This window comes from Electrophorus electricus, unplaced genomic scaffold (assembly GCF_041902795.1).
Source record: "Electrophorus electricus isolate QZ-2024a unplaced genomic scaffold, ASM4190279v1 Scaffold161, whole genome shotgun sequence".
NCBI lineage: Eukaryota > Metazoa > Chordata > Actinopteri > Gymnotiformes > Gymnotidae > Electrophorus > Electrophorus electricus.
In genome coordinates this window covers 15,001-30,000 of record NW_027658442.1, presented here as the reverse complement: position 1 = coordinate 30,000, position 15,000 = coordinate 15,001, and the positions used below count along the sequence as shown (strand labels likewise).

Genomic DNA, 15,000 nt, shown 5'->3' with positions numbered 1-15,000 from the left:
GGCCCAGAGCTACTTTGCTGGGCATGAATGTGTTTGACCTCTTGGGCCTGGAAGTCTGGTGGTAGTAGTAGTATGATTTAAAGGCACAAAGTGATTGAAGTGTGCCCAGGCCCAGAGCTACTTTGCTGGGCATGAATGTGTTTGAACTCTTGGGCCTGGAAGTCTATTTCTAGGCTTATATAAAGGGTCAAACATCTTGAAGTGTGCCCAGGCCCAGAGCTACTTTGCTGTGCATGACTGTGGTTGACCTCTTGGCCCTGGAAGTCTGGTGGTAGTAGTAGTATGATTTAAAGGCACAAAGTGAATGAAGTGTGCCCAGGCCCAGAGCTACTTTGCTGGGCATGAATGTGTTTGAACTCTTGGGCCTGGAAGTCTGGTAGTAGTAGTATGATTTAAAGGCACAAAGTGATTGAAGTGTGCCCAGGCCCAGAGCTACTTTGCTGGGCATGACTGTGTTTGACCTCTTGGGCCTGGAAGTCTGGTGGTAGTAGTAGTATGATTTAAAGGCACAAAGTGATTGAAGTGTGCCCAGGCCCAGAGCTACTTTGCTGGGCATGAATGTGTTTGAACTCTTGGGCCTGGAAGTCTATTTCTAGGCTTATATAAAGGGTCAAACTTCTTGAAGTGTGCCCAGGCCCAGAGCTACTTTGCTGGGCATGACTGTGTTTGACCTCTTGGGCCTGGAAGTCTGGTAGTAGTAGTAGTAGTAGTAGTAGTAGTAGTAGTAGTAGTAGTAGTATGATTTAAAGGTACAAAGTGAATGAAGTGTGCCCAGGCCCACAGCTACTTTGCTGGGCATGACTGTGTTTGACCTCTTGGGCCTGAAAGTCTATTTCTAGGCTTATATAAAGGGTCAAACTTCTTGAAGTGTGCCCAGGCCCAGATCTACTTTGCTGGGCATGACTGTGTTTGACCTCTTGGGCCTGGAAGTCTGGTAGTAGTAGTAGTAGTAGTAGTAGTAGTATGATTTAAAGGTACAAAGTGAATGAAGTGTGCCCAGGCCCAGAGCTACTTTGCTGGGCATGACTGTGTTTGACCTCTTGGGCCTGGAAGTCTATTTCTAGGCTTATATAAAGGGTCAAACTTCTTGAAGTGTGCCCAGGCCCAGAGCTACTTTGCTGTGTATGACTGTGTGACCTCTTGGCCCTGGAATTCTGGTGGTAGTAGTAGTATGATTTAAAGGCACAAAGTGAATGAAGTGTGCCCAGGCCCAGAGCTACTTTGCTGGGCATGACTGTGTTTGACCTCTTGGGCCTGGAAGTCTGGTAGTAGTAGTAGTAGTAGTAGTAGTAGTAGTAGTAGTAGTATGATTTAAAGGTACAAAGTGAATGAAGTGTGCCCAGGCCCAGAGCTACTTTGCTGGGCATGACTGTGTTTGACCTCTTGGGCCTGGAAGTCTATTTCTAGGCTTATATAAAGGGTCAAACTTCTTGAAGTGTGCCCAGGCCCAGAGCTACTTTGCTGGGCATGACTGTGTTTGACCTCTTGGGTCTGGAAGTCTGGTGGTAGTAGTAGTAGTATGATTTAAAGGCACAAAGTGATTGAAGTGTGCCCAGGCCCAGAGCTACTTTGCTGGGCATGAATGTGTTTGAACTCTTGGGCCTGGAAGTCTGGTAGTAGTAGTATGATTTAAAGGCACAAAGTGATTGAAGTGTGCCCAGGCCCAGAGCTACTTTGCTGGGCATGACTGTGTTTGACCTCTTGGGCCTGGAAGTCTGGTGGTAGTAGTAGTATGATTTAAAGGCACAAAGTGATTGAAGTGTGCCCAGGCCCAGAGCTACTTTGCTGGGCATGAATGTGTTTGAACTCTTGGGCCTGGAAGTCTGGTAGTAGTAGTAGTAGTAGTAGTAGTAGTAGTAGTAGTAGTAGTATGATTTAAAGGTACAAAGTGAATGAAGTGTGCCCAGGCCCAGAGCTACTTTGCTGGGCATGACTGTGTTTGACGTCTTGGGCCTGGAAGTCTGGTAGTAGTAGTATGATTTAAAGGTACAAAGTGAATGAAGTGTGCCCAGGCCCAGAGCTACTTTGCTGGGCATGACTGTGTTTGACCTCTTGGCTCTGGAAGTCTATTTCTAGGCTTATATAAAGGGTCAAACTTCTTGAAGTGTGCCCAGGCCCAGAGCTACTTTGCTGGGCATGACTGTGTTTGACCTCTGGGGCCTGGAAGTCTGGTAGTAGTAGTATGATTTAAAGGCACAAAGTGATTGAAGTGTGCCCAGGCCCAGAGCTACTTTGCTGGGCATGAATGTGTTTGAACTCTTGGGCCTGGAAGTCTGGTAGTAGTAGTATGATTTAAAGGCACAAAGTGAATGAAGTGTGCCCAGGCCCAGAGCTACTTTGCTGGGCATGACTGTGTTTGACCTCTTGGCTCTGGAAGTCTATTTCTAGGCTTATATACAGGGTCAAACATCTTGAAGTGTGCCCAGGCCCAGAGCTACTTTGCTGGGCATGAATGTGTTTGAACTCTTGGGCCTGGAAGTCTGGTAGTAGTAGTATGATTTAAAGGCACAAAGTGATTGAAGTGTGCCCAGGCCCAGAGCTACTTTGCTGGGCATGACTGTGTTTGACCTCTTGGGCCTGGAAGTCTGGTAGTAGTAGTATGATTTAAAGGCACAAAGTGATTGAAGTGTGCCCAGGCCCAGAGCTACTTTGCTGGGCATGAATGTGTTTGACCTCTTGGGCCTGGAAGTCTGGTGGTAGTAGTAGTATGATTTAAAGGCACAAAGTGAATGAAGTGTGCCCAGGCCCAGAGCTACTTTGCTGTGCATGACTGTGTTTGACCTCTTGGCTCTGGAAGTCTATTTCTAGGCTTATATAAAGGGTCAAACTTCTTGAAGTGTGCCCAGGCCCAGAGCTACTTTGCTGGGCATGACTGTGTTTGACCTCTGGGGCCTGGAAGTCTGGTAGTAGTAGTATGATTTAAAGGCACAAAGTGATTGAAGTGTGCCCAGGCCCAGAGCTACTTTGCTGGGCATGAATGTGTTTGAACTCTTGGGCCTGGAAGTCTGGTAGTAGTAGTATGATTTAAAGGCACAAAGTGAATGAAGTGTGCCCAGGCCCAGAGCTACTTTGCTGGGCATGACTGTGTTTGACCTCTTGGCTCTGGAAGTCTATTTCTAGGCTTATATACAGGGTCAAACATCTTGAAGTGTGCCCAGGCCCAGAGCTACTTTGCTGGGCATGAATGTGTTTGAACTCTTGGGCCTGGAAGTCTGGTAGTAGTAGTATGATTTAAAGGCACAAAGTGATTGAAGTGTGCCCAGGCCCAGAGCTACTTTGCTGGGCATGACTGTGTTTGACCTCTTGGGCCTGGAAGTCTGGTGGTAGTAGTAGTATGATTTAAAGGCACAAAGTGATTGAAGTGTGCCCAGGCCCAGAGCTACTTTGCTGGGCATGAATGTGTTTGAACTCTTGGGCCTGGAAGTCTGGTAGTAGTAGTAGTAGTAGTAGTAGTAGTAGTAGTAGTAGTAGTATGATTTAAAGGTACAAAGTGAATGAAGTGTGCCCAGGCCCAGAGCTACTTTGCTGGGCATGACTGTGTTTGACGTCTTGGGCCTGGAAGTCTGGTAGTAGTAGTATGATTTAAAGGTACAAAGTGAATGAAGTGTGCCCAGGCCCAGAGCTACTTTGCTGGGCATGACTGTGTTTGACCTCTTGGCTCTGGAAGTCTATTTCTAGGCTTATATAAAGGGTCAAACTTCTTGAAGTGTGCCCAGGCCCAGAGCTACTTTGCTGGGCATGACTGTGTTTGACCTCTGGGGCCTGGAAGTCTGGTAGTAGTAGTATGATTTAAAGGCACAAAGTGATTGAAGTGTGCCCAGGCCCAGAGCTACTTTGCTGGGCATGAATGTGTTTGAACTCTTGGGCCTGGAAGTCTGGTAGTAGTAGTATGATTTAAAGGCACAAAGTGAATGAAGTGTGCCCAGGCCCAGAGCTACTTTGCTGGGCATGACTGTGTTTGACCTCTTGGCTCTGGAAGTCTATTTCTAGGCTTATATACAGGGTCAAACATCTTGAAGTGTGCCCAGGCCCAGAGCTACTTTGCTGGGCATGAATGTGTTTGAACTCTTGGGCCTGGAAGTCTGGTAGTAGTAGTATGATTTAAAGGCACAAAGTGATTGAAGTGTGCCCAGGCCCAGAGCTACTTTGCTGGGCATGACTGTGTTTGACCTCTTGGGCCTGGAAGTCTGGTAGTAGTAGTATGATTTAAAGGCACAAAGTGATTGAAGTGTGCCCAGGCCCAGAGCTACTTTGCTGGGCATGAATGTGTTTGACCTCTTGGGCCTGGAAGTCTGGTGGTAGTAGTAGTATGATTTAAAGGCACAAAGTGAATGAAGTGTGCCCAGGCCCAGAGCTACTTTGCTGTGCATGACTGTGTTTGACCTCTTGGCTCTGGAAGTCTATTTCTAGGCTTATATAAAGGGTCAAACTTCTTGAAGTGTGCCCAGGCCCAGAGCTACTTTGCTGGGCATGACTGTGTTTGACCTCTGGGGCCTGGAAGTCTGGTAGTAGTAGTATGATTTAAAGGCACAAAGTGATTGAAGTGTGCCCAGGCCCAGAGCTACTTTGCTGGGCATGAATGTGTTTGAACTCTTGGGCCTGGAAGTCTGGTAGTAGTAGTATGATTTAAAGGCACAAAGTGAATGAAGTGTGCCCAGGCCCAGAGCTACTTTGCTGGGCATGACTGTGTTTGACCTCTTGGCTCTGGAAGTCTATTTCTAGGCTTATATACAGGGTCAAACATCTTGAAGTGTGCCCAGGCCCAGAGCTACTTTGCTGGGCATGAATGTGTTTGAACTCTTGGGCCTGGAAGTCTGGTAGTAGTAGTATGATTTAAAGGCACAAAGTGATTGAAGTGTGCCCAGGCCCAGAGCTACTTTGCTGGGCATGACTGTGTTTGACCTCTTGGGCCTGGAAGTCTGGTGGTAGTAGTAGTATGATTTAAAGGCACAAAGTGATTGAAGTGTGCCCAGGCCCAGAGCTACTTTGCTGGGCATGAATGTGTTTGAACTCTTGGGCCTGGAAGTCTATTTCTAGGCTTATATAAAGGGTCAAACATCTTGAAGTGTGCCCAGGCCCAGAGCTACTTTGCTGTGCATGACTGTGGTTGACCTCTTGGCCCTGGAAGTCTGGTGGTAGTAGTAGTATGATTTAAAGGCACAAAGTGAATGAAGTGTGCCCAGGCCCAGAGCTACTTTGCTGGGCATGAATGTGTTTGAACTCTTGGGCCTGGAAGTCTGGTAGTAGTAGTATGATTTAAAGGCACAAAGTGATTGAAGTGTGCCCAGGCCCAGAGCTACTTTGCTGGGCATGACTGTGTTTGACCTCTTGGGCCTGGAAGTCTGGTGGTAGTAGTAGTATGATTTAAAGGCACAAAGTGATTGAAGTGTGCCCAGGCCCAGAGCTACTTTGCTGGGCATGAATGTGTTTGAACTCTTGGGCCTGGAAGTCTATTTCTAGGCTTATATAAAGGGTCAAACTTCTTGAAGTGTGCCCAGGCCCAGAGCTACTTTGCTGGGCATGACTGTGTTTGACCTCTTGGGCCTGGAAGTCTGGTAGTAGTAGTAGTAGTAGTAGTAGTAGTAGTAGTAGTAGTAGTAGTAGTAGTAGTATGATTTAAAGGTACAAAGTGAATGAAGTGTGCCCAGGCCCACAGCTACTTTGCTGGGCATGACTGTGTTTGACCTCTTGGGCCTGAAAGTCTATTTCTAGGCTTATATAAAGGGTCAAACTTCTTGAAGTGTGCCCAGGCCCAGATCTACTTTGCTGGGCATGACTGTGTTTGACCTCTTGGGCCTGGAAGTCTGGTAGTAGTAGTAGTAGTAGTAGTAGTAGTATGATTTAAAGGTACAAAGTGAATGAAGTGTGCCCAGGCCCAGAGCTACTTTGCTGGGCATGACTGTGTTTGACCTCTTGGGCCTGGAAGTCTATTTCTAGGCTTATATAAAGGGTCAAACTTCTTGAAGTGTGCCCAGGCCCAGAGCTACTTTGCTGTGTATGACTGTGTGACCTCTTGGCCCTGGAATTCTGGTGGTAGTAGTAGTATGATTTAAAGGCACAAAGTGAATGAAGTGTGCCCAGGCCCAGAGCTACTTTGCTGGGCATGACTGTGTTTGACCTCTTGGGCCTGGAAGTCTGGTAGTAGTAGTAGTAGTAGTAGTAGTAGTAGTAGTAGTAGTATGATTTAAAGGTACAAAGTGAATGAAGTGTGCCCAGGCCCAGAGCTACTTTGCTGGGCATGACTGTGTTTGACCTCTTGGGCCTGGAAGTCTATTTCTAGGCTTATATAAAGGGTCAAACTTCTTGAAGTGTGCCCAGGCCCAGAGCTACTTTGCTGGGCATGACTGTGTTTGACCTCTTGGGTCTGGAAGTCTGGTGGTAGTAGTAGTAGTATGATTTAAAGGCACAAAGTGATTGAAGTGTGCCCAGGCCCAGAGCTACTTTGCTGGGCATGACTGTGTTTGACCTCTTGGGCCTGGAAGTCTGGTGGTAGTAGTAGTATGATTTAAAGGCACAAAGTGATTGAAGTGAGCCCAGGCCCAGAGCTACTTTGCTGGGCATGAATGTGTTTGAACTCTTGGGCCTGGAAGTCTGGTAGTAGTAGTAGTAGTAGTAGTAGTAGTAGTAGTAGTAGTAGTATGATTTAAAGGTACAAAGTGAATGAAGTGTGCCCAGGCCCAGAGCTACTTTGCTGGGCATGACTGTGTTTGACGTCTTGGGCCTGGAAGTCTGGTAGTAGTAGTATGATTTAAAGGTACAAAGTGAATGAAGTGTGCCCAGGCCCAGAGCTACTTTGCTGGGCATGACTGTGTTTGACCTCTTGGCTCTGGAAGTCTATTTCTAGGCTTATATAAAGGGTCAAACTTCTTGAAGTGTGCCCAGGCCCAGAGCTACTTTGCTGGGCATGACTGTGTTTGACCTCTGGGGCCTGGAAGTCTGGTAGTAGTAGTATGATTTAAAGGCACAAAGTGATTGAAGTGTGCCCAGGCCCAGAGCTACTTTGCTGGGCATGAATGTGTTTGAACTCTTGGGCCTGGAAGTCTGGTAGTAGTAGTATGATTTAAAGGCACAAAGTGAATGAAGTGTGCCCAGGCCCAGAGCTACTTTGCTGGGCATGACTGTGTTTGACCTCTTGGCTCTGGAAGTCTATTTCTAGGCTTATATACAGGGTCAAACATCTTGAAGTGTGCCCAGGCCCAGAGCTACTTTGCTGGGCATGAATGTGTTTGAACTCTTGGGCCTGGAAGTCTGGTAGTAGTAGTATGATTTAAAGGCACAAAGTGATTGAAGTGTGCCCAGGCCCAGAGCTACTTTGCTGGGCATGACTGTGTTTGACCTCTTGGGCCTGGAAGTCTGGTAGTAGTAGTATGATTTAAAGGCACAAAGTGATTGAAGTGTGCCCAGGCCCAGAGCTACTTTGCTGGGCATGAATGTGTTTGACCTCTTGGGCCTGGAAGTCTGGTGGTAGTAGTAGTATGATTTAAAGGCACAAAGTGAATGAAGTGTGCCCAGGCCCAGAGCTACTTTGCTGTGCATGACTGTGTTTGACCTCTTGGCTCTGGAAGTCTATTTCTAGGCTTATATAAAGGGTCAAACTTCTTGAAGTGTGCCCAGGCCCAGAGCTACTTTGCTGGGCATGACTGTGTTTGACCTCTGGGGCCTGGAAGTCTGGTAGTAGTAGTATGATTTAAAGGCACAAAGTGATTGAAGTGTGCCCAGGCCCAGAGCTACTTTGCTGGGCATGAATGTGTTTGAACTCTTGGGCCTGGAAGTCTGGTAGTAGTAGTATGATTTAAAGGCACAAAGTGAATGAAGTGTGCCCAGGCCCAGAGCTACTTTGCTGGGCATGACTGTGTTTGACCTCTTGGCTCTGGAAGTCTATTTCTAGGCTTATATACAGGGTCAAACATCTTGAAGTGTGCCCAGGCCCAGAGCTACTTTGCTGGGCATGAATGTGTTTGAACTCTTGGGCCTGGAAGTCTGGTAGTAGTAGTATGATTTAAAGGCACAAAGTGATTGAAGTGTGCCCAGGCCCAGAGCTACTTTGCTGGGCATGACTGTGTTTGACCTCTTGGCTCTGGAAGTCTATTTCTAGGCTTATATAAAGGGTCAAACATCTTGAAGTGTGCCCAGGCCCAGAGCTACTTTGCTGGGCATGAATGTGTTTGAACTCTTGGGCCTGGAAGTCTGGTAGTAGTAGTATGATTTAAAGGCACAAAGTGATTGAAGTGTGCCCAGGCCCAGAGCTACTTTGCTGGGCATGACTGTGTTTGACCTCTTGGGCCTGGAAGTCTGGTGGTAGTAGTAGTATGATTTAAAGGCACAAAGTGATTGAAGTGTGCCCAGGCCCAGAGCTACTTTGCTGGGCATGAATGTGTTTGAACTCTTGGGCCTGGAAGTCTATTTCTAGGCTTATATAAAGGGTCAAACATCTTGAAGTGTGCCCAGGCCCAGAGCTACTTTGCTGTGCATGACTGTGGTTGACCTCTTGGCCCTGGAAGTCTGGTGGTAGTAGTAGTATGATTTAAAGGCACAAAGTGAATGAAGTGTGCCCAGGCCCAGAGCTACTTTGCTGGGCATGAATGTGTTTGAACTCTTGGGCCTGGAAGTCTGGTAGTAGTAGTAGTAGTAGTAGTAGTAGTAGTAGTAGTAGTATGATTTAAAGGCACAAAGTGCTTGAAGTGTGCCCAGGCCCAGAGCTACTTTGCTGTGCATGACTGTGTTTGACCTCTTGGCTCTGGAAGTCTATTTCTAGGCTTATATAAAGGGTCAAACTTCTTGAAGTGTGCCCAGGCCCAGAGCTACTTTGCTGTGTATGACTGTGTGACCTCTTGGCCCTGGAATTCTGGTGGTAGTAGTAGTATGATTTAAAGGCACAAAGTGAATGAAGTGTGCCCAGGCCCAGAGCTACTTTGCTGGGCATGACTGTGTTTGACCTCTTGGGCCTGGAAGTCTGGTAGTAGTAGTATGATTTAAAGGCACAAAGTGATTGAAGTGTGCCCAGGCCCAGAGCTACTTTGCTGGGCATGAATGTGTTTGAACTCTTGGGCCTGGAAGTCTATTTCTAGGCTTATATAAAGGGACAAACTTCTTGAAGTGTGCCCAGGCCCAGAGCTACTTTGCTGTGTATGACTGTGTGACCTCTTGGCCCTGGAATTCTGGTGGTAGTAGTAGTAGTAGTAGTATGATTTAAAGGTACAAAGTGAATGAAGTGTGCCCAGGCCCAGAGCCAGGCCTGGGCAGCAGGGGGCGCTCCTGGCCATGCCCAGCGAGTTTCGTGCGAATCGGACCTGGTCCGGAAGAGATACGAAGGGAAAACTCATTACTCGTCGGGGTGGCACATCCAGGCTCTCGACCCTCCCAAAGCGTCCGACCAGGGTGCACCCTGCCGGGCATGGTTAGCCGCCAGCCCCCTTCCTGGAGGTCTGGTTGGCACGGGGTTTTGATTTATCGGTTTCATATCTCTGGGCTCCTTGGGAGCAGAAAGTCGGTTGAGGGCCCTTTGGAAAGAGCCGGGGCTGCCGTTTAACGCTGTCCAAGCGGCAGGCGAAGCGCACCCACCGTTTTTACGCTATGATTTTTTAAAACCGCCGGGGCGGCAAACACAGGGCCGGTCGGGTTTGAAGACGAATATCTCTTCGGCCCTTGGGAGGAGAGAAGCAGCGCGGGTCACCTTTGAACGCGCTCGCTGCCAGGAACGTCTGGCGTAAAAGTTTCGTGGGAATCGGACGTTCCTAGGCTGAGAAGCGAGCGCCCGCCCTCGGGCGGTCGGGGGCCCCTTTCTCATTCCCCGTCTGGGCTAAAAATACGAGGTCGGACCCGATGGACTCGGGAGACTGGAGAGTACCAGGGAGACCCTGGAAGCAGGCGACCCGACCCACGCTTCGCTGTCTCCTCGGCCCTCGGGAGTAGAAGCGCGGGGACGGTGGCGTGGGCAGCAGGGGGCGCTCCTGGCCATGCCCAGCGAGTTTCGTGCGAATCGGACCTGGTCCGGAAGAGATACGAAGGGAAAACTCATTACTCGTCGGGGTGGCACATCCAGGCTCTCGACCCTCCCAAAGTGTCCGACCAGGGTGCACCCTGCCGGGCTAAGAGAACAGCCAGGTGAACCCTGGAGGTTCCGAACTCCAGACCCCTGGACCCGACGGCTCAGTCCGCCTCAGGTGCACTACAGAGGTCCTCGGGCTGTCCCTGAGTGCATTAAAACGGAAATCAGAATTACTCCCCCGGGTGGCACTTCCAGGCTCTCGACCCTCCCAAAGTGTCCGACCAGGGTGCACCCTGCTGGGCATGGTTAGCCGCCAGCCCCCTTCCTGGGGGTCTGGTTGGCACGGGGTTTTGCAAATAGGTCCCGTCGGGTATATGGGAGAGCAAAGCGAATCAATGGGGTCCAAGCACTAAATTCATCCAGTGGCGTTCTCTGGAAGCCCAAGGGGAGTCCGAGGGGTGTTCGGCCGGCAAGGGGAGCTCTCCCTCGGACACATGATCAAACGCCTGTCCCCTACCGGAAAGTGGTGTGCTCTGGATGCCCCCCCCCCCCCCATCCCCCGAGGGGGGTGCTTATCCCGCGAGGGGAGCCCTCCTCGGGTTAAGTGAACCATCATGCCGATTCCCCTATGGAAGTGGGCACATCCAGGCACACAGTCTGCTTTGCTCTCCCCGACCCGAGTGCGTCTGTTGGGCTGAGTGTACGCCCAGGCAACTGGATCCAATGGCTCAGTCCGCCGCAGCGTGCTTCGACGATGGGTCGTACAGCCATGCCACCAGGGTGGGCGTGTTTGTAAATGTACCAGTGGATTCTCGTCGGCCTGCCACATCCATGGTATCGACCCACCAGGCCTGTCCGACCAGGGGTTGACCCTGGACGGGCACGGTCTGTGGTTTGGCCCTTGTCCTAGATGAAATCGGGCACGGGGTTTTCTGGCCAGGTACCATCGGGTTACTGGGAGAGCGGCTTCGGTCTCCAGGTGAGACCAATGGTGAAGCAGCACGAGGCAATGGAGAGCATGCAAAGCGATGGGGAAGCCATGCACGGCAATGGCCACGAAAAAAAAAAAAAAATCACCACGGAAGGAACGTGAAGAACAAGGAGGAGTGTAGTGACACTGCCCAAAGCTGCCCGGTGTTGCAGGGGTCTATTGGTGTGTTGCTTCCTTGTTTGGTAGAGTGGAGTACCAGACCCGCCAGGGGTAGGCAAACCATTCCCCCTACGGTAAGTGAGGAGCCAGCCATTTGACGAGCGGGTGTCCACGTGTACGGGTGCGAGCGCTATCCCCCCACACGGGGTTAGGCCACGGCCTTAGGTGGACGTCTGCCGACCAGCCCCGGCTGATCCAGAACTTCTGATGTGGAGAGCGGTTTTGACAGATCCTCCCTGGTTCTAGCGGGTCAAGCCTCTGATGGGGGGTGGGGGTTATTTGTAACCCATCCCAGAACTCTCTGGGGGAGACTCAGACGGCCAGTCTGTCTACTCAGTTGTCCTATACTGGTGTCTGTGGTTTGGGAGGAAGGGAGTGCCCTGCTTTGTTGGCCTCCTCTTCAAACCTACCTGGGCCCACGAATCACTCTTCTTGGTTACATCACGAAACGTAGGTTGAGCGAGGCTAGGGGGGAGGGAATTCGACGAGGTCTTTCCCTTGTCCCCCCACCAGCGGCCCACGAAAATCAAAACGGCGTGAAGAGAGGGAACGCCGAAAGCACCTGGAGTCGGCCGTCCGCACCTCCGGAGGAGGTGGACGGGGTACGGTGCGGGCATGACCGGATGGGACAGCTTTGCATCAAGGTGAGAGGTCGGCGTCCGAAGGCCAGAGGGCGGTGCGCGAGCACGTTTACACTGGCCGCGGAAGCTGTCCTGGGTAGCCCTGTATGGCGTCTGGACCTGACGGCGCACGCACTTACAACCCGCTGCTTCCTAGCCCCCGGAAGGGGAGGCGGATGTCACTCGTGGTTCATCCCAGACCACGGTGCAAACTACCTGGTTGATCCTGCCAGTAACATATGCTTGTCTCAAAGATTAAGCCATGCAGGTCTAAGTGCACACGGCCGGTACAGTGAAACTGCGAATGGCTCATTAAATCAGTTATGGTTCCTTTGATCGCTCCACACGTTACTCGGATAACTGTGGTAATTCTAGAGCTAATACATGCAAACGAGCGCTGACCCTTCGGGGGATGCGTGCATTTATCAGACCCAAAACCCATCCGGGGGGCTCGGGCCCCCCGGCCGCTTTGGTGACTCTAGATAACCTCGGGCCGATCGCGCGCCCTCCGCGGCGGCGACGTCTCATTCGAATGTCTGCCCTATCAACTTTCGATGGTACCATAGTCGGCTACCATGGTGACCACGGGTAACGGGGAATCAGGGTTCGATTCCGGAGAGGGAGCCTGAGAAACGGCTACCACATCCAAGGAAGGCAGCAGGCGCGCAAATTACCCATTCCCGACACGGGGAGGTAGTGACGAAAAATAACGATACAGGTCTCTTTCGAGGCCCTGTAATCGGAATGAGCGTATCCTAAACCCATGGGTGAGGACCCATTGGAGGGCAAGTCTGGTGCCAGCAGCCGCGGTAATTCCAGCTCCAATAGCGTATATTAAAGTTGCTGCAGTTAAAAAGCTCGTAGTTGGATGTCGGGAGTGGGCTGGCGGTCCGCCGCGAGGCGTGCCACCGCCTGTCTCAGACCCTGTCTCCCGGTGCCCCCCGGATGCCCTTGGCTGGGTGTCCGGACGGGGCTCGGAGCGTTTACTTTGAAAAAATTAGAGTGTTCAAAGCGGGCCCGCTTCTCGCCTGAATACCTGAGCTAGGAATAATGGAATAGGACTCCGGTTCTATTTTGTGGGTTTCCTGAACCAGGGCCATGATTAAGAGGGACGGCCGGGGGCATTCGTATTGCGCCGCTAGAGGTGAAATTCTTGGACCGGCGCAAGACGGACGAAAGCGAAAGCATTTGCCAAGAATGTTTTCATTAATCAAGAACGAAAGTCGGAGGTTCGAAGACGATCAGATACCGTCGTAGTTCCGACCGTAAACTATGCCGACCCGCGATCCGGCGGCGTTATTCCCATGACCCGCCGGGCAGCGTGAGGGAAACCACGAGTCTGTGGGTTCCGGGGGGAGTATGGTTGCAAAGCTGAAACTTAAAGGAATTGACGGAAGGGCACCACCAGGAGTGGAGCCTGCGGCTTAATTTGACTCAACACGGGAAACCTCACCCGGCCCGGACACGGAAAGGATTGACAGATTGATAGCTCTTTCTCGATTCTGTGGGTGGTGGTGCATGGCCGTTCTTAGTTGGTGGAGCGATTTGTCTGGTTAATTCCGATAACGAACGAGACTCCGGCATGCTAAATAGTTACGCGGCCCTCCGCGGTCGGCGTCAAACTTCTTAGAGGGACAAGTGGCGTTCAGCCACGCGAGATGGAGCAATAACAGGTCTGTGATGCCCTTAGATGTCCGGGGCTGCACGCGCGCCACAATGGTTGGATCAGCGTGTGCCTACCCTACACCGAGAGGTGCGGGTAATCCGCTGAACCCCATTCGTGATGGGGACTGGGGATTGCAATTATTCCCCATGAACGAGGAATTCCCAGTAAGCGCGGGTCATAAGCTCGCGTTGATTAAGTCCCTGCCCTTTGTACACACCGCCCGTCGCTACTACCGATCGGATGGTTTAGTGAGGTCCTCGGATCGGCCCCGCCGGGGCTCCTCGCGGGCCTTGGCGGAGCGCCGAGAAGTCGATCAAACTTGACTATCTAGAGGAAGTAAAAGTCGTAACAAGGTTTTCGTAGGTGAACCTGCGAAAGGATCATTAACGGGTAACGCTGTCCGGCGTGCCTCCTCTCCCGACCCCCTCGACTTCGCCGTCCCCCCGCGTCGGGGCCCAGGGTCGAAAGGGTCTTCGGGGTTGCTGTTACACGTGGTCGCTTGCAGGTCAGGCTGGACAGAAGGCATAAAGGAGGAGCCTAGTCCCTCCCACCCCTTCCTCGTCCTCCGCCTCTTCCTCCGCGTCGTCCTTCAGCACCCCCCCCCCGCAGGCCCCGGTATTCTCTGGGTTCCAGCGCGAGAGACGCGTCGTTCAAAAAACTCGGCGTCCCCGCTCGTCGGGCGAAGGCCGGTTTCCCCTCACCTTGCCGGCAGGAGAAGCGCCTGCGAGTCGAGCGGGTCGTACGGGTCCGTCCCGCGCCCTCCCTCTCGCTCGCACGGCCGCTGCCTCCGTCCACCGCGAGGGGTTTTCCTATTTTGTTGTCCTTGTCATTCATCCCCGTCCCCTTGCTCGCTGACGAGCGGACTTTCCGGGGGGGGTTGCGAGCGCTGCTCCTCGTGGGGCAGGCCATGGCCCTTCCTGTGTTCGTCCGCCCACCGGCGTCCTGGGGCGTGGTGGTGGTGGGTGGCGCAGCCGGTTCCCCTGCTTCTCTCTCTCAGAAAGGAGTCTCAGGGGGACCCCCGGCAGGTACCTAGGGCTTGGCCCACGCTACGTGAGTTCCACCCCTTTCGAGGGGTCGGACGGGGCGGGCGCGGAGGGCCGCGGTTCAAAGACTGACTCGTCTGCCACGTGGGGCGTGTGGGCAAAGCGCAACCCCGCGCCCGTTTCAACACTCGCAGACGGGGGCGCCTGACCGGTTGGTGAAACCTTTTAAACCTGTCTTTGTAGTCGTGGTGAAAGACCTAAACTGAGCCTGAAATAAAAGAGTACAACTCTTAGCGGTGGATCACTTGGCTCGTGCGTCGATGAAGAACGCAGCCAGCTGCGAGAACTAATGTGAATTGCAGGACACATTGATCATCGACATTTCGAACGCACATTGCGGCCCCGGGTCCATCCCGGGGCTACGCCTGTCTGAGGGTCGCTATTCCTATCTGTCGGACCTGCCTTCTCAGGCGGGACCGCGGTTGGAGGTTCGTAGGTGGGGGGGTGCCCCCTGGCCTCCGTCTTCCTAAAAGCAGACGGTTCCCGGTCGCTGTCTCGGTGAGATCCGGTCGGTGGGTTCGCTGCGGTTGAGT

At 51.9% G+C, this 15,000-nt stretch overlaps 2 non-coding genes across 2 annotated transcripts; both read left to right on the top strand.

Moving 5' to 3' along the window:
* The first annotated feature begins 11,971 nt into the window (after nt 1-11,971).
* On the top strand, nt 11,972-13,810 carry LOC145654815 (18S ribosomal RNA). The gene has a single exon (XR_014121003.1). It is a non-coding gene; the product is annotated as an 18S ribosomal RNA (ribosomal RNA).
* An 882-nt stretch (nt 13,811-14,692) lies between these two features.
* On the top strand, nt 14,693-14,846 carry LOC145654813 (5.8S ribosomal RNA). The gene has a single exon (XR_014121001.1). It is a non-coding gene; the product is annotated as a 5.8S ribosomal RNA (ribosomal RNA).
* The last annotated feature ends 154 nt before the right edge of the window (nt 14,847-15,000 follow it).